This window comes from Eptesicus fuscus, chromosome 5 (genome assembly GCF_027574615.1).
Source record: "Eptesicus fuscus isolate TK198812 chromosome 5, DD_ASM_mEF_20220401, whole genome shotgun sequence".
Taxonomy (NCBI): domain Eukaryota; kingdom Metazoa; phylum Chordata; class Mammalia; order Chiroptera; family Vespertilionidae; genus Eptesicus; species Eptesicus fuscus.
The window spans coordinates 29,043,987-29,066,432 of NC_072477.1; the positions used below are offsets into that span (position 1 = coordinate 29,043,987).

A 22,446-nucleotide genomic window follows, 5' to 3' on the forward strand; every position below is an offset into this window, starting at 1 on the left:
TATCTGTACAATTTTCAAGAGCTTTTCTGAAATATTGAAAATAGTTCGTAAAGCTCTGATGAGATCTGGAAGCTCAGATCTCCAGGTGGGCAATCACTTTACCAGAAGGTAATCCCCTGGCACGCTCCTTCCTCCCATGCTCTCCATCCAGGGGTCTTAATTGTCTCTCCATCCCAGCCCCAGGCAGGAGCATATGCTGAGCTTCTTCCAAGCCAAGAAGTAAAATGGATGCATTGGACCATCTCTAGTTAACCCCCTCATTGGCTGACTTGTGGGGGACCTCGTGGCTCACCCAGAGCTGAGCTGACCGTGGCATCTAGCTATCCTGCCTCCTAATCTACTTCTCTCTCTTTTCTTCCTTGGAAGGCAGGGATTTTCATGTCTTGCTGTAAAATAAAATTAATCTCAGAAATCCCACCATGGTTTTCTTAAAGCAGCATTGTGATGACAGAAGATTTGGGGGCTTAAGGAGGAGAATATTGGAAAGTAAAATTTCGAAGGTAAGATTGTATTGGAACATCACCAATAATGAGCAAGAGAGAAGGTGCCCTGAATTCCAAAGACCAGCACCAATAAGCCAGGCAGGAAGCTCTCTCGAGAAGAGTTATTCACTGGTGTTGTTCACTTGAGCAACATCCCTATCTGCCAGGTGGTCTCCTGAGCAGACTGTCTGCAGGAGGAACTACTATACAGATGGCTGCTGTGAGTCACCCTGAATGCTAACATCCGCATGCCCGTGTCCTGAATCCGGTTTGAGATCAGTAGGAATTCTTTCCCCCAGGCCAGACCCCCCTGAACAGACCCTCCAAATCTGCATCACCAAGACCCAGACCTGGGACTGAGGTCCTCTGAGGTGCAAACTCAGTCCAAAGGTGGGGCCAAAAACAGCCACTCCGCTGCTGCTTTTGGGTCCCCTTGCCTGCACTGGGGGGTCCTTGGCACCAAGGACTCAGGAAGAAGGCAGTGCAATGCAGGGGGTAAGCGCATGGGCTTTGGTGTCAGCGCTGGCATTGCTGTGTGACTGGGCAAGTGTTCCAGCCTCTCATAACCTGTGTCCCCTTCTACAAAGTGTGGATGGTGATAATAATAATAAGACTTACTTCAGAGGGTCATTGTGAGGATTAAATGGTGCTTAGCACAGCAGCTGGCACATTGTAACTGCTCCTTAAATGTTAGCTATTGCTATTAATACCCAGCAGGCTTCCCCCGTGTTGCTTGGCAAGGGCACGGCCCTGTGCTCTGCAGGATTCAGACAGTGTTCCCTCTTAACAGTCTGTCCTTCAGCACCCTGGCCAGAGTCCCCATGGTGACGTTTTCCTGGACTTTAGGGGACAGGATCAGAGGACATCCTGCCAGCATCATAGTCTTAATCACATCACCAGCCCATGGGCTTGCCCGTCTCTCTGGGGGGACTGGGAGCTCCGAACTTCAATCGCCTATAAATGGCACCAGATCAGGAAGCGAATCCAACACCCCCTCTGTGACTGTGGTTCTTCTAAGAGAAGGAAACCTTTTGATGGCCAAGGGGGAGCCCTTGATTCTAACCTCCGTTCTGGTCAAATCCCAGGTGGTGGAGCCCCATCTGCTCAAGGCGGTGGAGGTACAAGATCAAACCAGAGAAGTGTGACTGAGGACTGCCCCAGCCTCTCACGTCTCTTCCCTCGCCTCTCCCAGGGGGGATTCGGGTTGACAAACATCAATTTCGTATCACAGCCTGGTTTAATGAAGGCTCTTGGAGACAACGGAGGGAGCTGCGACTCTGCAGCCCGCGGATGGAAAGGGGAGCCCATGAAATGCCCCCAGGGCATTATACAAGTTGTTTTCTTGAAGATTCCAGAGCAGTTACTTCTGTGCAAAATCCAGGAAAAGCTGGAGAGATAGACTCCCGGGAAAACAGAACTCATTCTGCAAAAGAGCAGGAGTGAGATGAGCAAAGAGCATGAAGATTACAATCGGAAGGGAGCTCTAGGTGATTCGTATTTTACAAATGAGGAAGCAGGCTTAGGAAGAGGAGGCATTTCCTCAGATCACAATGAGTTGGAGGCAGGCGTGAACCAATAATGGAAATAACCCGGCAGCTAGTGTTTACCGAGGGCTCACCATGGTCCAGGCACAGTGCTCAGGGCTTTAGGGGACCTTGAGCACGGCATTTAACTTCTGTGCCTCAGTTTCTCCATCTGTGAAGTGGATAATAACAGTGCCTACCTCAACCTCATAGGGTTATTGTGAGGATAAAGTCAGTTCTGCTTGTAAGGGTCTTCGAACACTGCCTGGCACACAGTAACTGCCATCTGTGTTAGTTCTTACTGCTGCTATTATCACCAAAATGATTATTACCACCTTTCCAGGTTGATATCAGGGAGGAGTAAAAAAATATTGTCTCAGCCCAGCTGGCCTGGCTCAGTGGTTGAGCATCGACCTATGAACCAGGAGGTCACTGTTCAATTCCCAGTCGGGGCACATGCCCAGCTTGAGGGCCCGATCCCCAGTAGGGGGCATGCAGGAGGCAGCCAATCAATGATTTTTCTCTCATCAGTGATGTTTCTCTCTCGCCTTTCCTCTCTGAAATCAATAAATATATATATATATTTTAAAATGTCTCAGAAGAAGGGAAAAACCTGTGGCTAATTCAAAGACAAAGGCAACATAAGTGTGGTTAACAGCCCTGACAAGAAAGCAGTCGTGACCCTGCACAGGAGGGCAAGAGTGTCACCTGCTAAGAAACAGGAGACTCCAGCCAAGCAGCGGCCACCCACAGCCACTCTGGGCAGTGCACAAGCCCCGCCTGGCCAAAAGGGGAGCTGCAGCCAAGGAGCTGAGGGGAGCGTAAGGAAGGCCAAGGCAGACACTGTGAAGAGAACAGCAGCAGGAGGGCGGGGCAGGTGTGGCAGAGGCAGAAGGGCGAGATTCCCCTCGGAATGCTTCACGCAGAATGGAGGACAGGAGGAGTCTGGGTGGTGAGGGGTGCAACAGAGATGGACAAAAAGATGAGCTTTAAAGACAATTCAGGCATCGATATGAGTTTACCTTTGACTGTGAATTTACATAGTGTGACCTCGTCTATAAGTGTTTTTCCCAGCATATCTCTGCAGAATGTTCTTGCTATCTGCTTCAGCAGCCTGGTTCTCGAACCACCCAGGTGCTTAAACTGGTTAAATACGGGGTGGGGGTCTCTGAGCATGTGCAGACAGGGCCCTCAGCACTCCATGTCTGTGCTCTGGGAGCCGGCAGGTTTCAAGGGTGGGGCCTGGCTGGATGCCCCCATTTCAGTCTTTGAGCCAAAGAAGATGCTCTGTAAGGCATCAGCAAGTCCCTGTGCAAAAGCTCCAGCCTAGTCACTCTCTTCCCCTCCTACAAAGCCAGCTGCTCATCTGGCAGGGACTGGACTGAGCGGCTTCCCTGGCTGGAAGCAGAGGCGGTGTGTTCTTGAAGCCTAGCTAGCTGTCCCTGGGAAACCCCTGCTCTGCATCCAGACTGCAGGGCCCACGAGGGGGCATTTTAAGGCAAAAAGCGCCAGGCTCCTGAATCCAGGAGTGTCCTTAGCACTTCCCCACATATGCTTATGTGTCAGGCATCTGCAGAGCAACAAAAATCCAAGAGTCCCCAGGTACCAGCCATTGGTATCTATCCACTGGTATGTGGGCTTCAGATCATTTCCTGAACCTGAAGGATTGGGGATGGTGTCAAGGAGGCTATATTCGCCAAAGGCATTTAGTACATGAAAGTGGATGTTTTCAAATAGGCTGGAAACAATTAGACTCAGGAGGATAAAAAAAAAAAAAAAAAAAAGCACAACTCATCTTATCCTACAATGACTTCAACACACAGGTTGCTATTGTGTTCTGCTTTCTCCCCTTCCCTCCCCTCCTCCTCTTGTTTCCTTTCCATTCTTTCCCTTCAACATCTCATCTACTCCTCTACCTTCAACCATCATCTGCAGACATGATTCTCCAATCCAGACTGCAGGGCCCACAAGGGGGCATTTTAAGGCAAAAAGCAACAAAAATCCAAGCGTCCCCAGGTACCAGCCAGGAGCAGGTACTGCTCCTCCTTTCCCTGATCATGGTTCCACATTTCTGAACTTCTCCTGAACGTCTCTCTCTGAATGTGGAGCCAGCTTCTCAAACTCAATACGCCAGAACTAAATTCACCCTCCACTCCGCCCCAGCCTGCTTCTGCTTCTGAGTGCCTTTCCTCTGCGGGAACTAGCATAGTCTCCGCTACGGAATTGGAGCCCTCTGGTCGCCACCCTCCCAGCTCCCAGTATCCGTGAGGTGAGCCTCCAGTTCTGCCAATTCCACCCTTAAAAGGTCTCTTGCTTCTGTCCTCTCCTTTATGTCCCCATCATCACTGCCACTTCCCTAACTGTGGCTGTTGCAACTTCCTACTGAATTTTGGCAACCACTGCCTCACTGATCTCCCAGTCTCAACTACTCTTTGCTCCCATCCCAGTCCTTTCCAGGCTCTGTTGTCAGATTAATCATCCAAAGGATCATGTTTGATTGTATCATCCCTTCAATTGGGGCAAGAGGAGCTGTTTCCTTCGGTCATTGTCTGTTTCAAATAAAATGCGAATTCCTTGGACTTCAAAAGGGCAAAGAGGGGTGTGGAATGAATTTTTCCTCATGAGCCAACGCTAATTGATCAGTGGTGCTGTGTGGAGTGCAGTGTGGAAAAGGACTCTAAGACTGTATGCAGAGTTAATGGAAAAGATTCCCAGGATCAGTTGGTCATGTCTTTCATGAGCACCCCACTTCTAGGCCTGCCATCCTATAACCCGACATCACCATCTCTTTAACATTAGAGCTCCCCAATCTCTTGCTAAAGAAACAGAACACCGCCCGGTTCCCAAACCTATTGTATACCCACCTACTTCTGTGGGCTTTTCATGTTGTCATCCCTCCTCCCCGATGCCGTTAAGCTATGTGTCTGTAAATCCAGCCTATTTCCCAAGGCCACGCTCTAATTCCATCTCCTCCCTAAAAGGACCTTATCCCCGCCCCCCCAAGCTGAATCACATCTCCCTTAAACTTTTTAATTTTTAGTCCCTCTCCAATATTACACCTTCCTTCCCATAAGCGACTCAACAGCAGAACTCAAGTATGGCTTGTTCAGTGCTTCACACATAGTGGACAAATACTTGTCGAATGAATGAATGGATATCCAAATGTGATGTGTGTCCATGATAACGAAGCCATCTATCAGTTATTTTTTCAATTAGGTTAAAATGCAAGTATCACAATTGAATTATTGGCTAATTATTAGCAATTAAAGCCATAAAAGAAATGCAAGCTGACTTCTGACGTATTCTAAAACTCTGGGAACTTGATTATTAAGCATTTCAGTCCCCTCCCTTGCCGGGCGCCCTGAGAACACATGTGTGGAGGATAATTGAACCTCTTCAGGGCCTGTGCTCTACTGAGGCAGACAGCGGAGCCTTGGAGAGTTGTCTTGGCAGCCTGATGCCATTTGGAGAATTTATGCTGATTTTGTTGCAGATGGCGTGTTGTTTCAGTTTGCCTCCTACAAGTTCACGTTCATTGTTCTCCCTCTAGTTTCCAAAAACTCAAAAATTAGTTGGCTCAGAGCTCCCCCGAATTAAAAAGAAAAAAATTCAGACCCTGAGTAAATACACTGAAATAATTGTGATAGACTATGGTCTTTGAACACTGATTTAAAGATGGGTTAACTTTGAACACTGATTTAAAGATGGGTCACCTGTTGGTGTCCTCTGTGTGTGACCCAGAGAAGGCAGAGCCCAGTGGTCCCCTCACTTGACTGAGCACCAAAGTCCACATGGAGATGCTTGGGCCCCCACCCTCTGAGATCCTTTTTGAGTTGATTAAGGATGGTGGCTTAAGATCAATGTTTTAGAAAAATCTTCCTATGCAATTCCGGTGTGCAGATATGTTAGGAAGCCAATTGTGTAGCGGAGGGAATGGGTGGAGAACAGGGCCACTGTAAAGACCAAGGGAGTGCCCAGCTGGCGTGGCTCAGTGATTGAGCATTGACCTATAAACCAGGAGGTCACAGTTCAATTCCCAGTCAGGGTACATTCTCAGGTTGTGGGCTGGGTCACCAATATGGGGCAGGCAGGAGGCAGCCAATCAATGATTTTCTCTCATCATTGATGTTTCTATTTCTCTCATCCTCTCCCTTCCTCTCTAAAATCAATGCAAATATATTTTAAAAATAAAAGACTGAAGGAGCACTGTGCTTGCCCACCTGGCCTTGGAGCCTGCATGCAAGGCTGCCTGCTGCCTGGCAGGGCTGGGACAGGTCTCCTCGGGCAGCAGTTCTCCAGTTTAGTGTGCTGGAAGCATCTCCAGGAGACACTGGTCAACAAGGCCCAGCCCCTTCATTCCGAGGTAGGAGATTTGGGGGGTCCAGGGATTTGTATGTCTAACAAGCCCTCCATGGCAACCTGAGGCAGGCGGGCCAAGAACCACGTGGAGGAATCCCTGCTCCAGGTTTGGGTCCACACCTAGCTCTGGGGTTGCCCCGTCCCAGCACTGCCAGCCTTTGGGGATGGCCCCAGTGCCCCCTCCTACTGCTTCAGCACACGAGGAGCCTTCCTACCTGACCCACCTGCATCGGCAGAAATAGCTATGATGTCTCCATTTCTTGGCACCACAGCCACATGACGAGCCCTCTGTTCTGAAAATTTCTTTGAAGGGAGAGAAGCTTGTACCAGCAGCAAGTCTCTCTCGCACTCTCGTCCACAGCGCCCTAGCCAGCAGGCCTCTCCATCAGATGGTGGTAGGTTGCAGGGGATGGATAATGATGCTCTCTCGCTCTCAAGGCCCAGACCGAAGCCCCGCCTCTACATGGCCTTCTCTCTGTGCTGCCACCCAAAGGGGTCTCCCCTTACTCTGAACTTCTTGAGACTGAACCGTCCTCTTCTTAGAGACCTTGCATTACCCTTAAGAGTGGGGGGTACTCAGCCAGCCAGCCAGGCTGGGTGCCATTTTAGGCAAAACCGGACCTACCTTGCCTGACACGCCAGCTCCTCGCCCAGGCCTCCCCTGACCCAGGCACGTGGACCCGCAGTCATTGAGTGCCCCCACCATAAGCCCTCATCTCTAGAAGTTCACAGGGCTCTCACCGGAGGCCAGAAAGTCACCAATGGGGTTACAGCACGACACCTGGGAGAATGAGGTGTGCAAGGTGCTGTGGGAGCTGAACAAGTGCACCTGACTGGTGTCCGAACCACCCCGTGCTCCCACCCGGAACCTGAACATTTCAGGGGCCTCAACTCCTTTCACTGCGAGGTGATACTGACTTAAACGACTTTATGTAGCTCTCTGCCCCACTCCCTCTGGCTGGCCATGGCTCACAGCTGTCCTTTTATACAACGGCCCCTCAAAGGCAGCCCCTCCCCCTTGATTGTCTGAGCGGCTGTGGCACAGTGGGTGATAGCTGCGCCCTTCAAACCAGGCAACCTGGGTTCAAATCCCAGTTCTATCGCTTACAGAAAGCAGGACCCCAAGCAGGTTAGTCAATGTACCTATCCCTCAATGTCCTCTTCAAAAGTGGGAATAATAGCACCTGCCTCACACGGGTGAGAAAAATACAAATGAGATAATACACGCACTGTGGTGATTATAAAAGGCCAACTTATGACCTTAATGGTGAATTCCAGACCTGGGGGAGAAGAGCAGGCTGCAGCAGGGTTTGGAGCAGGCAGGTCCTTGTGGCTCACCTCCCAAATGGTCGGGCCCTGCTTCCTTTCTGCCTAGGCCTGTGTTAGAGCACAGCCAGCAGCAGGAGCGGGAACGAGAGCGCCCCCTCTGTGAGGACGTGGCCAGCATCTCCTTGCGGTGCTTTCCTGAGCCACTTCACCTGCCCTGAGCGGCGATAAGCTCCTGTGCAAAGGTAGGAGCCAGCCCACCTGCAGCTCCAAGTCCACTTGGCAGGCCTCATGGTCCTGAAGCCCTGGAGACCCAGCTCCTCTCCACGGGGCCTGCAAACCCTCCTCTTAGGTGGCTGCCAGGCCCCCTGTGCTGCATGAACAGGTCTGCAGACCACAGAGGTGGGCAGTGGGGTGGGGGAAGAGGCTGCCAACAGGACAGAAGGTGTGTCTGTTGGATGCCTGCCCAAAAACCAGCAATGAGAGTGTGCTGGTTGTCATAGCAACTCCCCACCCTTCTGGAAGTCTGGCCACGGTTGGAACCAGCCCTGTTTGGGCTATCCAAAGTGGATTGGTTTCTCATGAATCATGCCACAACTTTCTTTACCTCCCATGGCCTTGGCTGATGAGCATGTTTGAAATTCCTAGTAATAATCAATTCTTCTAGGCTTGGTGGACAGAATCTGCCTTGTCTGCTCATTGCTAAAAATGCATTTGGAATACTTGATGGGAAATTTGGGTCTTGGTTCTATTTGCCAACTGAAGTGTTGATGCATATATAAACGATTCCTGCTGTGTATGTGTGTGTGTGTCTTAGCAATTGCTGTGTAACAAACCATTCTGAAACCTAGTAGCTTAAAACAGTAAACATTGATTATTGGTTCCAAGCCTACAGGTAGGCTGGGAAATCTTCTGGCCTCTGCTGGGCTCACGCACTGACATGAGCTGTAGGTAGAGCAGGCAGCTCTTCTCCCCTTGACTGGACTCTCACCTGAGTCTGGAGGTCAGCAGGCTGTAAGATCATCTAGGACAGTGGTCGGCAAACTGCGGCTCACGAGCCACATGTGGCTCTTTGGCCCCTTGAGTGTGGATCTTCCACAAAATACCACGGCCTGGGCAAGTCTATTTTGAAGAAGTGGTGTTAGAAGAAGTTTAAGTTTAAAAAATGTGGCTCTCAAAAGAAATTTCAATCGTTGTACTGTTGATATTTGGCTCTGTTAGCTAATGAGTTTGCCGACCACTGATCTAGTCTGTCCTCAAGCTGGGACAGCTGGGCACTCTTTCATGCAGAGGAGAACACCACCTGGGCTTCTTGTCAAGGTGACAGGTTTTAAAGAGAGAGCAGAAGTGGTTAAGGCTTCTTGAGGCCCAGGCTCTGGACTGGCACGCCCGCATTTCTGCCACCTTCTACTGGTGGAAGCAAGTCACGCAACCAGCCCAGATTCTACACAGGAGAGAGAGATTCCTTCTCCCAAGGAGAAAGCTGCAAAGCCACGTTAAAATTATGTATGGATATGGGGGGCAGGAGAAGTGGGGCATCTTTGCCAACAATGTATTTCAATGTGGAAAGATTGAGTGCTATGAAACAATTTTATTTAAAAGCCACATGAACTCACTTTGCAGTAAATTGCATTTTTAATTATGTTAATGCCTGATGAGGAAATGAATGAATGAATGAACAAATTTTAGAACTTGTCTTAAGCACCATTCCTTCCCCACTCTTGCATAGTTCAGGATTCCAGTCTGAAGACCCAAGCTGCTCCATTTCTCCATCACAGACCTTCACAATGAAGATCCTGTGAATCGGGCTTCCCCAAGGCCAGCAGGGTGAAGCTAGGTCAGCAGGAATGGGACCCAGGCATTGTAACCCAACGCCAGAGTGATGCTGAAAACTGCCCAGAGCCGGATGCATTAGGACTCCTCTCTGGAGCTTTGTAACCCAGTAGTTGCTGAGTCTAGAGAATAGGTACACAGCTGTGTCCCTTTTAAAAACAAGTGGCACGAAGAGACCAACAAGATAATGTAGGACATCAATATCAATTGTACCTGGGAACATGATCCCAAGCTGTCTGAGTTGCCAAGGCGATGCCAGCAGGTCAGGGATAGGGGAGGCCAGTGTGGAAACTCTGGAAACTTCCACACTCCCTGCCCCTCCCCCTTGGGCACAGACCCAGCGCCCACTTAGCTGTATGGCTCACTGATGAATGGTTGCCTCCATATTCCAGGTTACTAGTAGCTCTTGATGTCCTGTGTTCCCAACGTGGATGTAGTTTTTCATTCCTGGGGGCACAGGATGGCTCCATCTAAAAGATATGACCCCCAGCCGCCAAACCCTCCCATCTGCTTGAAAACCTCCTCTTCTCCGCACCCGCTGTGTCCCATGTTGAAGAGAACCTGACAATGGTCAGATCTCTCTTGGGTTGTATTTCACTGGTGCCCTAGAAGCATCCTTGGATCTTCCCCCCGCTCGGAGCCCAGGCAGCTTTCCCTTTTGTCCTAAAAAGCCAGCAGGGGGAGCAGCAAACCCCCCAGAGCCCTGTTTTTATTTTTAACATCTGTCTCCTGCATACATTATACATAATCCCCTCCTCCCCCACAGCACTGTGATCAATTTGTTCTTTCTGGAAACAAGACTGTGGCTAAAAGGGGGGGAAAAAAAATCCCAAATACTAAATAATTAACTCAAGGACATCTTCCAAGAAATATACAAGAATTCAAAAGAGTAATCTTCCACTTGAATGATTTGGGCCTCTATTAATTATAACTTGCTATTCATTGTGATTAATGATTTCCAGGATGACATTTAGAACAGAAAGTTGGAAAAGAATATCAAGGGGAACTTGTCTTTGTGATAAGATCTAGCCATGGAATAGCCTGACCCAGGGGAAGGGGCAGAACTTCATTTCAGGACCATTTTAACACTAGTCCTAGCACAGCCTCAGAGAATACTCTAGACGGAGCCATTGTCCTCCAGGGAGAGATCAGAGAGGCCCTGAACAGTTTCTGACATCTTGGCTTTCAAAGTGATTGACAGCAGTGACTGAGGATGACAGCAGCAAACATGGGCAATACAAATTCGGAGAAAGTTGACTTTATGTTTTTTAAATTAATTATTGCAACCAGCTTAACAACTTGTTGGAAGTTATTGGTAAGCAGTTCATACTCATCAGTTTCATGTTGGGAAGCCTTTCCCCCATGTTTGTATTTAGATCTATTTTCTTTTACTCCCCAGGCTCAATTAACACATTACATGTATCACCTGCTAAGTCCAATACCAAATGTCCCACATACTTCAGATGACAGCCTGTAATTTAGGAGGAAGCCCCCCAGAGATACAAGCGTCATGAGCTGTTAGAACATGCTACAGTCCCGTGTGCCTTCTCCAGGGTGGTGAGGAGCTGTTGATAACTCTGTGACACTGAGAATGTACCAGATCTATTTGGTACTTAGAGGCAACAATTGCAAATAAGCAATTGTATGAGCGTCTCAAAGCCCAGCAGCTTCGACCTCCACACAATTTCCTACCAGGATCCCCAGTCTTTGCCTGGTTTTTTAGGGTCCCTCACCCTACTGCAGCCTTCTAGGGAGCCAAGACGCCAGAGGGGCCCCTTGGGGCTGCCCTTATCAGCTCTTCCTCGGGGATTCCGTTACTCAGGCACCACCCCTGCCCAGCAAGACAGGGAGGGGCCTGTGGAGACAGGAACAGTGTTCAAGGTCACACTTACTCAAACAGGGCTCACTCAGCTGCCTAGCTCCAGTCTAGATTCTACTACTGCCTTCAGGCTGCATAAGATACTACTTAAGGCTCAGGGCATAGCTCCTTCTACTCCCACATCGGTGGCCATGTTACCTGTGACACACTCTAGTCACTGAACAGGGCCACTCCAACCCATCAGATGTGGACGGGGTTTTCTTCACCACATGCCAGCTAATATATTGTGGACCACCAGCTAAATCTACCGTAGAGCATGCCACAGTTCCCAAGGCTCAGCCAGTAAAGCCTCAACGCCTGCCCTTGACAGATTTCTTCCCAGGGGACCTGTTGTCGTTTTCTGGTTGAAGTCAGCCCATACTCTCAGATCTAGAGAGCTAGCTTTCTATCTTTGCACCTGTGTGTATGTGTGTGTGTGTGTGTGTGTGTGTGTGTGTGTGTGATGATAAGGGAATGAGACCAACAACAAGGGCACACTCAGGACCCTGATCTCCTCTCTCCCAAGTATCGCTGTCTCTGTATGACTAGGTAGATGCAGGTAGAAACCATTCTACCAACCCCAAGTGCAAATAGATAGGTGCAGAATAACCTACTGAGACATTAATTTGCACTGGTTTTGCTTCCGTGGGAGTCAAAGAATGAGAAGTATTTACTCTTCTCCCATCCCAAGAGGCTTTTGTGTAGGACAGCGGGCTGCCTAGTCTCCATGGAGTTTTCCTGGCATATGCAGCTCAGGTTGATAGCCAGAAATTGCAAATGCCCAGGAGATAGCCACACGCATGCTTGCATAACACATTACCTCCCCTCCACCAACTATGAAACAACCTCCATATGGGAGCTCTTGGGCATTGCTGTATTTCATACAAATCACACATTGCCATTCTCCATGGGGTCACAAGGCAGGAAAGTCGCACGAGCTGCCATCCTGCATACCATCACCCGTTAAACTGAACATACACATTGCCCCTCAGATGAGGTTTCACGTTGCAGCTGATCTTGAACTGGATCACCTTCCCCAGGTTCTGGACCTCGGGGAGCACGTTTTCGGGGGTAGGTCTCCTCCTCGCCGCCCTCCAGGCTGGTGTCTGGGTCACAGACATCCCTTCAGCACTGCTCCATTCCAACACTGTAAACATGCTTCTGATAAGAAGGGTGGGGCTTGATGTTGGGAAACTGCGTTTACATAAACACCTGTCTCCAAATCTGCAAGCTCCCATTTTACTGTAGGATGGACAGTTAGCTCCACCTTTCTCCCTCATAGTCATCAGTCTGTGGGTGGTTCTGGGTTTCGCTCTATTTTCCAGCATTTTCAACCTGTGCCAGCCTTCTCTCGCTTTCTTCCTGTAGCTTCGGCTCCTCTTCTTCTCTCTCTTTCTCTACCGTTTTCATTCTCCTTTTAACTTTCCTGTTCTTCCTGCTGTTTTCTAGCTGCCTCTTCCTTTTCCTTCTTTATTCTGAATTCCTCTTATGCCTCTGCTCCCACAGCCACCACTCCTCATGTAATTGTTGCCTCTCTATCTCCAACAGCTTCTCTTGTTGTTCAATAAAAGCTTTCTCCTCCTTCTTCTGTGAGAGTCCTGAGTCTCTCCATCAAGCGAGTTCCTGCCAACGTTCCTTTTCTTTCTCCTTCTTCAGGGAAGCCCTGTGCTTTTTTGGCTCTGTTTGTTTGGAAGCATCACCGCCTGGGGCACTACCATGTCGCCAGCCTCTCTTTCCATTTCTAAAACCTAAGCCAAGCCCTGACCGGTGTTCTAAGTGATTAGAGCATCAGTCTGCACACCTAAGGCTCACAGGTTTGATTCCCAGTCAAGGGCACATACCTGGGTTGCAGATTTGATCCCTGGCCCGGGTAGGGGGCACATGGGGGAAACAACCTATTAATGTGTCTCACATTGATGTTTCTCTCTCTCTCTCTCTCTCTCTCTCTCTCTCTCTCTCTCTCTCTCTCTCTCTCTCTCTCTCTCTCTCTCTCTCTCTCTCTCTCCCACCCTCCCTTCCACTCTCTCTGAAAATCAATGGGAAAAAATATATCCTGGGACGAGGATTAACAAAACAAAACATAAACCTAAGTCAAGCTCCCACCACCCCACCCCAGAGGCCCAGCCCAGATGAGCCTACTTCTCTTCCTGGCATCTCCTCTTCCCACCCTCAGTCCTCCTGGACTGTCCAGGCCACATTCATTTAGATTCTCTCTTATGCCAATTAAAGGAAACATTTCTAGATATCTCTGATATGGTTTGTTGTTGATTTGTTAGTTGACTACATGCTCCAGGAGGGCAAGAACCACGCCTTCTACTCCGCTGACACCCCCGGGTGATGCCAGTTTAAACGCAGGTCTCTATCTGTAAAGCCCCAGGCCACCTGTGTATTCTAGAAACACCCACCCCAAGACGACACTATCTGGGGCCTGGAAGTAAATCCTCACTGCCTCCCGCCTCGTTCCCTTTGCCTTTCCTGCTCAAAGCCAAGGTTATACCACCTCTTCATGCAGGTGTGAGAGGAGTTTGGAAAGTCAGAAGTGCCTTAAATCAGTATTTTGTGAACAGAACCAAATTCAGGAAAGGAAGCAGCCAACCAGCATCAGTCTATTAAGGCCCGACGTGCTTGGTTTGGTGCTATCAGTCAACAGTTTCCTCAGCTGGGCGGATTTATTGCCCTGCCAAGGACTTGCACAGTGAACTGGCTGAGCCTCAGCGTCCATCTCTGCTTTTGGGTCACCCCAGGGGCCACGCCCCTCATGCAGAGGAGATGAGATTATCTACTTTGCTCCAAAATCGCAGTTCCGGGTGACTTTGTGTAGCATCTTTGGGGCAGACAGCGTTGCCACAAGCACTTGCTGTTAAAAATAAATAAATAAATAAATAAATAAAAAATAAATAAATAAATAAAATAACTGTTTGACAGTTTGGGTTTTTGTTCGGTTGGTTGGTTGGTTTCATTTTTCCATTGACGAATTGACTGCCATAAGAAATATAAAATAACAGTTTGGGGTTTTTCTTATTTGCTTTCATTTCTCCATCGATGAATCAATTGCTGTAAAAAAGATAAAATAACTGGTTGACAGTTTGGTTTCGTTTCTCCTTTGATGAAGTGCTTCCCTTTTTATATGATATAAATCTTCGTCCACATTTCCCATAGACCTTGGGATCGTTTATCCATGGCCATGTGACAACATGCCGAGAACAAGCAGGGTAGAGGCTTCCGCAAGGCAATACAAAGCTGTTACAGCCACGCATCTTGGCATTTGGAAACCCATACGCCTCTTAATGAAGGAAGAAATTTTAGCGAAAAAGAAAAATCGTGATGCTGAACAAGGAAATGCATCAGGAAAAACAACGCATAATACTATGTAACAGAAGACTTCAACGCGAAGTGCTTAAGTACAACCCCAAAATAAATTCAGTTATTTGAGCAGGATTACTATGAATCGACACACACTTTAAATGTATTCACATCTTTTGTATTTTGCAATAAAGTTATGATTTTCTCCTTTTTAGGCAAAATCGCCTATGGCCAATTAGTTAGGTGGCGAAATTGCTTGTGGCAAGGTTGTCTATGGCAAAGACGCTCACGGCTGAAATACTGGACCCGCAAAATCACAACATTCCTCTGAACCAGGCATCTCCTGCACATCAATTCTCAGCCTGGACTTGCTTGCCGACTTGTTTCTTGGAACACCATGTGCTGATGGAAGTGGAGGGTGAATCTAAAGCCATCCCCAGGCCCCCCAAAGATTTTTTAGGGTTCCTCAGAGGCATCCCAGGCAAGACACTGGCTGACCAGTGATTTCAGTCATTCAGTATCTTAGAATGGATAGCACAACCCATGCTGAGCAGCTCAGGGCTTACCCAATGTTTTCTCACCTCTTCAGCATCCATTAACGGCCTTTTTTTTTACACCTGACCCATTTATGGCAGTAAATCCCTAGTGACACCAGTAGCCACCACACATCTGTGTCTTTTTAAAAGGCTCCCAGCAAAGGTACCTGCTTCTACCACTAATTCAGCCCTCCCTCTCTTCTCGTGTTGGTAAAGGGAGAGAGAAAAGTCTCCACCCGCTGATGTCTCACCCGAGGTGCCCGGCCAGATACCCAGCCGAGCCCCGTGTGTGCAGGTCTCCGGCGGGCCCTGCCTCATCCTCCCGTGACCAGTTCTGTCCCAGAGCCCCGCTCTGCCCAGCACTGCTCTGCCTGGCTGCCCGCACTGGCTCCATTTCGGGAGATTGTGCTTCTCCAGAACCCTGCGCTGCTTGGGTGTGGTTAGTGTACAGCAGACACTCGGGGTGCAGCCTCCCCAGGTGTCCACAGGACTTCTCTGCCAGGTTGGGTGCCTGACATGCCATCTGCCTGCCACATCTGCTGCGACTTCGTAGTTTCTGACCCGCATTGCCTGTTCCTTGTACTCGACACTCAGTCTGTTAACAGCTCCATTCCCTCCGCCTCTGCAGTCAGAGATTTGATCTTCCAAAGCGTCTCCTGTTCTGTGGCAACAGCGCTGCGTGTGCAGTTGGCCAGCGGTCAGCCCACCCTTGTCCGAGGCCTCCCCGTCAGACACCGTGCGGTTCCTGCCTGCTGGAGCGCCGGGTGCAGGAGAGAGGCCCAGTCCCACTTCCCACCTGCACACTGGCCGATTTGTCACAGACTGACAGGAGCTGGGCGCACGGTGGGACATAGGCTCTTATTTGTAAACATCACTCACACTTTTGCATGGACTTTTTCAAAGTCAGAAAATGGGGTCTGGATTTATAGACTTGGTTAGCAACCTATTTGTCTTACTGGATCCAGAGCCTTTAGGCAAGACGACCAAAGAATTTCCTTCCAGTGAGTTGTGAGCATTCTTGCCAATATTTCACACACTAACAAGGGGTCAGGTTAGAATACTGTAATGTTGGACAAGCTTCTTTCTAGAAAAAAAATGAAGAAATTATAATGAATGAGGACTGGTAGCTCAATTTTGAAAATGAAATATATTTTAATAAACACTGCCTTTATAATTACTCAAAAGTGTGTATACATTTTGGGGAATGTATATATATAAAGAGAGAGGGCAACATAAGACTAATAAAAAATTATTTACCATTGCTGTAATAATTTAGTGAATTAGCCGAAACCGGTTTGGGTCAGAGGATAGAGCGTCGGCCTGCGGACTCAATGGTCCCAGGTTCGATTCCGGTCAAGGGCATGTGCCTTGGTTGCGGGCACATCCCCAGTAGGGGGTGTGCAGGAGGCAGCTGATCGATGTTTCTCTCTCATCGATGTTTCTAACTCTCTTCCCTCTCTCTTCCTCTCTGTAAAAAATCAATAAAATATATTAAAAAAATAATAATAATTTAGTGAATTAATCTATTAATAGCACCAAAATAAAATTTTACTCCCTCAAGTTATTTGCAATAATATTTAGTAATTCTCAGTATTCCAAGTAGTTAAAGTAGTAATTAACGCTTTTAATAAATCATGTTATTTAATTTAATTGTCCTTCTACCTTGAAAAATTAATGTTTCCTCATAATTAAAACATTTAAATTAATTATAAGGATTTTTATATGATTCAATCTATTAATAACAATTTAATAACCAAACTTTAAATATGTCCTCATTCTAATCATAAAACTATTTTAAAGACTTTTAAAAATAGTATCCAAGTCTTTATATTAGCCAATTATTTCCATTTATGTAAAAACATTCTAATTTGCTCTTGATAAAAGCTGCTGGTATTAAAAAATAGGCCAGATAATTTTAATAAATAATACATAACATTTTGTAATGAGTGTATACAGCCTATTGACATACATGCAATAACTAAAAATGGACACTAGAGGGAGGTAGATAGAGAGGGTGAGAAGGAAGGTAAAAGGGGATACTGTATATTGTGCTTGAATGAAGAATGCATTGGTTTGACCTCTCTGATGCTCATTTGCTGGAGGCCATTCCCAGGAACCTATTTAGAAATCTGACGTGTGAGTCACGTAACATGAATTTACTTCATTTGGAAAAAGACCTGAGCTCCTCAGGCCTGTCTCTGAAGAAAGAAACTCATTACCATGCTCCCTCTACCCACCCAATACTTGTATAATGGATTCCAGTTTTCAAAATGATTTCATAGACATTATCTTATTTTGGAGGCAATGTGGTGTAGCAGAAAGAAAATTAGACTTGAGTCAGGAAACCTGAATTGTAGTCTGGTCTCTTCCACCAGATGCCGATGACCTTGGACGAGGTACTTAACCTGTCTGGGCAGAAGCTTGCTCATATGTAACATGCCAGTGTTAGAACAGATTATCTCTAGGTCCTTTCAATTCCAAAACTCTATAATTTTATAATATAGCTTGAGAGAGAGAGAGAGAGAGAACCTATAATGTGTGTGTGTGTGTGTGTGTGTGTGTGTGCCTTAAACAGAATTCTTTCAAATAAAACACTACTCTGCCTTCCCTGAAAGCATTTTCTCCTTCTGCCTTGGAGAAATAATGCAAACGCCAGGAACTCCCAGGTACTGAAACAGCCCCTCTGGGATTCAGCAAGTACCAAGATTGGGTTACAAAACCTAATGCCTATATGAAATGTTTCCATCAACTTATAAAATAAAAGTCTAATAAAAGCAGTGGCTTTTTATTATTATTTAGATTTAGATCATCCCCTGCAGTGTTGAAAACCCAAAGGCAACCTCCTGAGTTTAGTGGGATCTCAGAATGAAATGAAAACTGAACATGGCGAGGAAAATAGATGCATTAGACATCATCGCCCTACCTAAAAGCAATTCTTGTTCTTTGTTTTTTGTGTGCTTCTTTAAGCCCAGCAAACAGCACCAATGCTGAAAGCTCATTAGAATTTTAAAGGATTCTGAACCTGCTGATCAATTCTAACTTATGGAATTTCTGAATTATTTTCTTGTCTTCGCTCTGGCCCCTCTGTGTCATTTTCATTAAAGTAACACAAAGCATCTCATCCCCAGCCTGGAAGAAATCCTTTAACTCTCTTGTCTAGGAGTGTGTGGCTGCACGCTTTGCTTTTCACCCGCCTCTGCCTCTCAGCTCCCAAACTTCTGGCTCAAGAAAAAAACAAAGACAGATTCTAGGAGATCTAGGAGTGTGCACTTAGAATGCCCATTCAAGGATGGGGCGTGGGGGGGGGGGTGCGGGGGAGGGGGATTCTGTTTCATGGACTATCAGGTAGCGGCTTGGGCAGGAGACCAGGAAGCCCAGAGAATGCAGGCTGGGAGAGACCGCTGCAGAGTTCCACAGAGCAACCGTGTAACCTGGCTAAGGTGAGCTCCAAAGGGTGGCTCACGGGGTCAGTGCAACCCAATCGGCAAAGCAGAGCAAGCAGTCAAGGTTATGCAGAGGGCATCTAGATTCTCGGGTATTGTGGCTGTACGAGGATCAAATTGAAAGCATGCACGTTGAAAGAAGGACCAGCAAGTATGAACATGAGAAGCATCGAAAAGCTTTCAATTTGATCCCTTGAGCCCCTTTCTACAAAGGAATTCCAACTTAAGAGAAGCATTTCATTCAATAATATTGATTAAGCTCCCACTGGCCCTGTTCTAGGCACTACATACATCAGTGAACAAGCCAGACAAAACCTCTGCTTTGATGGACATCATGTCCCTGGGAGGGGACAGAGACAAATACATCTTCTAATAATACGTTAGATTTTGGAGGCAGCTGCCATGGAAAAATTGTCAGTAAGATAAGAAGGATAAGAAGCATTTGGGAGCCGAAACCGGTTTGGCTCAGTGGATAGAGCGTCGGCCTGCAGACTGAAAGGTCCCGGATTCGATTCCGGTCAAGGGCATGTACCTTGGTTGCGGGCACATCCCCAGTTGGGGGTGTGCAAGAGGCAGCTGATCAATGTTTCTCTCTCATCAATGTTTCTGACTCTCTATCCCTCTCTCCCTCTCTGTAAAAAAAATCAATAAAATATATTTTTTTAAAAAGTGACTGATCAATGGGGTCACATTATTTAAAAAAAAAAAAAAAAGAAGAAGCATTAGGGATCGGGGACAGACTGTGTGCTACTTGAAAGAGTGGCCAGCATGGTCCTCCCTGAAACGGTGACATTTCAGCCGAGTTTAAAAAGGTGAGGGAGAGCCATGCAGGTATGTAGAGGAGAGCATTCCAGGCAGAGGAGCAGCCAGCGCAAAGGCCCTGAGGCAGTAGCAATATGTTTCAGGGAGAGGAATGTGGCTGAAGCAGAGTGAATGAGAGAGGATAGTATAAGGAAGTAAGGTGAGAGAAGTAATCATTGACAAAACGTGTAGAACATTGGGTGCAATTGTGAGAACTCTGTTTTTTACTTTGAGTGAAATGGGGAACCATTGGAGGGTTTTGAGCAGAATTACATTTTAACTAGAGGCCCGACGCACGAAAATTCATGCAAGAGTAGGCCTTACTTCCCCTGGCTGCCGGCACAGGATTCCCTCCAGCACCTGGGACCCGGGCTGCTTGCCTCCTCATGGCCCGAGGGCACCCGGGACCCGGCTGGCTTCCCTCCAGCCCTGGCTTTGTCAGGAAGGACATCAGGAAGACATCTGGTCTAATTAGCATATTACCCTTTTATTATTATAGGTAGGATCACTCTGGCAACTGTGCTGAGATTAGCCTGAAAGGAGTATATAACTCAATGTTAAATAGGACTTTCCATCTGAAATGGCCTCCCAACTGGGGCAACCTCCTAAAACCCCTGAGCCATGCCTACAATGCCCCTGTCCCTCTGTCCCTTAGAGGGGTCCCTGGGCCACAGCAGGATGGTAAGTCTCTTGAGAGGTGATCCTGCCATGAGGTGAAGGGGGTTTGCTCGTTCCTTCTTGGCTGGAGCCACTGCAAGATGGCGTGGCAGCGCCTGTGGCCCCTTCCAGAATGCTTTCCACGCACTCAGCCTTCTCCAGGCCGAGCCCAGAGCAGCCTACAGTCTCAGAAAGCAGCAGGCCGAGGGAAAGCAGAGGCTCTTTTAGCTTATAAAGGAGAGCCTGCGCACACCTGATCTTTCATGAAGACCCCTTGCTCCAGACCTCGGTCTCTTCCTTTCTCCATCCCTACCCCCTCCACGCAGCCCCCTCCTTCAGGTCCCCAGTCCAGCCTTCTCCTCCTCCTCTGTACAGTGGAAACTCCACCCCTCCCCACAGAATGAGGTGCTGTCCCCTCAGACCCTAGCATCTCAGCCATCAGCAAGATGCCCTCTCGTTGGCTCTTAAGCAGGTGGGAGGATTGGGACATGGGGAGGGGACACTTGTTTCAGCCACAATGACTGGGCACACTGTGGGCATTTAGTCCTTGGGGCCAGGGATGCTACATATCCAACAGTAATCAGGACAGTCTTTTTCCATCCCAAATGCCAATAATCCCACTAAGAATCATTCGAGTGCTTGAGAGTGAGAGCCAGACCCCAGGACATTCCCACCTGTGAGAGGCACGGCTGATTTTCTCACTGGTTTGCCTAAGAAGCAAGCGTGTTTCTCCAACACGATCTATAATTTAACATTAATTGTTCTTATAGAAAACATATGAGGAAGGTTAATTCCTCCTGATAGCATGCCTTTGACCTTGCCCCTGGCAATATATTGTACAGCACGGGAGGACGAGCTGCCTAGGGTGAATCCTGACTCTACCACTGATTGATTAGTGTGTTGCCCTGAGCAGGTTACCGACCTAAGGCAGTTTTGTCATCGGTAAAATGGAGAGAAAAACAGCACCCATTTCACGTGGATGTTGTGAGAGAATATGTGTTGGGGCTGAACTTCCTAGTGCTCAGGAAATTTAATTCCCTTCTTGAAACGCATCTGTTCAACCTGTTCCCCACCTCCCCTCCCCCCAAAGATCGTAATGTGTAATACAAAACACGCCAATAAATGGAGTGTGTGTGTTTTTCACATTGCCTGGTTAGTGACTGCAGCCCCAAGCCATAATTCAACGTGAATCTAAATGAGTTACTATTTTGCCAAAGCTCACAGGGCTTGGCAAGAGCAGATGGCTGTCAGCTGTGACACATCCCAAGGGTTGCTCCATAATCACACAACAACATTCAAGGCATTTGGAAGAATATAACACCCCATACAGTCTGAAGGTGATGTTGCTCTGAGGGTTCTTATCTCTTCCAAGCAAGTCCATCTGAGTGAAACAAGAAGCCAAATGAACTTACCTGTGAAAGAACAGGCAAATCATCACCTAACCCTGGCTTTTTTAGGCAGTAGCTTGGGCCTGCTGTTCTCCAAGACTTTTGGGGCAGAACTGGAACCAAATAGCAGAGTTGGTGGGGTTTTTATTAGGTTTTTGAAACTCTACCCTGAATTGTTACTTTGTTCTTTCCCCCATTTACTTCCTTGAACCTCTCAGAGAAGTAAACTGCATCCTTTCTTCTCCCAGTGAAGTCAAATGGCCTTAAGGTGTTCCGATCATAGCACAGAGTCTCCTTTTTCACCAAGTCAGCTGAGTAGATGGGAAACTGGCCTGAACATGTGTGTATGTGGTGTATGTATATAGGGGTAGGGTATATAGGGGGCATGTATGTGGGGGCAATGTGTGTGTATGTATCCCTGTGGTATGCAATGGTGTGTTTGTATGTGTTGTGTGTATGAGTATGGTATATGGTATGCATTGTAGTGTGTATCATGTGGTAGGTGTGTGGAAGGAATGTGTGTATGTAAGGAGAAAGGTGTATATGTGTATATGTGTCTGGGTGTGTGGGTATGATATGTATGATATGTATGTGGGTCTGATATGCATGTGTATATGTGTGTGTAGTGTGGGGGGAAGTGTATATATGTGGAAGAACAGTATATGTGTCTGCCTGTGTGTGTGCCTGTGCCTGTGTGTGTGTCTGTGTGTGTCTCTCTCTCTGTCTGTGTTGGGCAGACAGAGAGCCAGGAATGGAGAGTGCTCCAGGTCAGACCTGACCTGATCTTTGAGTGACTTACATACATAATATCTAAACTGCACAATTCCACAAGACTTGTTTACAGATGAAGAAACTGAATTTCAGAGAGGTCAAGGGTAGGTAACTTGCCCAAGGTCATATAGACAGTAAGCAGAATAACTGGGATTCAACTAGGCCTATACACCCCTACAAGCACACACTCTTTATGCTCTCAGGTAGTTTACCATATAACAGTCCA

General features: G+C 47.6%; 1 pseudogene; it reads right to left on the reverse strand.

Annotated features, from left to right (window-relative positions):
- Positions 1-12,073: 12,073 nt before the first annotated feature.
- On the reverse strand, positions 12,074-13,042 carry LOC114230561 (U2 small nuclear ribonucleoprotein auxiliary factor 35 kDa subunit-related protein 2-like; annotated as a pseudogene).
- Positions 13,043-22,446: the final 9,404 nt, after the last annotated feature.